Source organism: Chroicocephalus ridibundus, unplaced genomic scaffold (assembly GCF_963924245.1).
Source record: "Chroicocephalus ridibundus unplaced genomic scaffold, bChrRid1.1 SCAFFOLD_161, whole genome shotgun sequence".
NCBI lineage: Eukaryota > Metazoa > Chordata > Aves > Charadriiformes > Laridae > Chroicocephalus > Chroicocephalus ridibundus.
The window spans coordinates 387,501-388,618 of record NW_026961317.1 but is presented as its reverse complement, the minus strand read 5'-3'; positions in this window follow the sequence as shown (position 1 = coordinate 388,618).

Sequence of the window (1,118 nt, the reverse complement as noted above, 5' to 3'; positions counted from 1 at the left end):
CCGGCTCCGGGGACCGGGTCGGCTGTCAGGTCTACCTCGCTCCGGGGACCGGGTCGGCTGTCAGGTCTACCCGGCTCCGGGGACCGGGTCGGCTGTCAGGTCTACCCGGCTCCGGGGACCGGGTCGGCTGTCAGGTCTACCTCGCTCCGGGGACCGGGTCGGCTGTCAGGTCTACCCGGCTCCGGGGACCGGGTCGGCTGTCAGGTCTACCCGGCTCCGGGGACCGGGTCGGCTGTCAGGTCTACCTCGCTCCGGTGACCGGGTCGGCTGTCAGGTCTACCCGGTTCCGGGGACCAGGTCGGCTGTCAGGTCTACCCGGCTCCGGGGACCGGGTCGGCTGTCAGGTCTACCCGGCTCCGGGGACCGGGTCGGCTGTCAGGTCTACCTCGCTCCGGGGACCGGGTCGGCTGTCAGGTCTACCCGGCTCCGGGGACCGGGTCGGCTGTCAGGTCTACCCGGCTCCGGGGACCGGGTCGGCTGTCAGTTCTACCCGACTCCGGGGACCGGGTCGGCTGTCAGGTGTACCTCGCTCCGGGGACCGGGTCGGCTGTCAGGTCTACCCGGCTCCGGGGACCGGATCGGCTGTCAGGTCTACCCGGTTCCGGGGACCGGGTCGGCTGTCAGGTCTACCCGGCTCCGGGGACCGGGTCGGCTGTCAGGTCTACCTCGCTCCGGGGACCGGACCGGCTGTCAGGTCTACCCGGCTCCGGGGACCGGGTCGGCTGTCAGGTCTACCTCGCTCCGGGGACCGGATCGGCTGTCAGGTCTACCTCGCTCCGGGGACCGGGTCGGCTGTCAGGTCTACCCGGCTCCGGGGACCGGGTCGGCTGTCAGGTCTACCTCGCTCCGGGGACCGGGTCGGCTGTCAGGTCTACCCGGCTCCGGGGACCGGGTCGGCTGTCAGGTCTACCTCGCTCCGGGGACCGGGTCGGCTGTCAGGTCTACCCGGCTCCGGGGACCGGATCGGCTGTCAGGTCTACCTCGCTCCGGGGACCGGGTCGGCTGTCAGGTCTACCTCGCTCCGGGGACCGGATCGGCTGTCAGGTCTACCCGGCTCCGGCGGTACTTTGTGCCGGAGTGGCCAGGTAGACCTGGTGTCCGGAGCACGCACTTCCAGC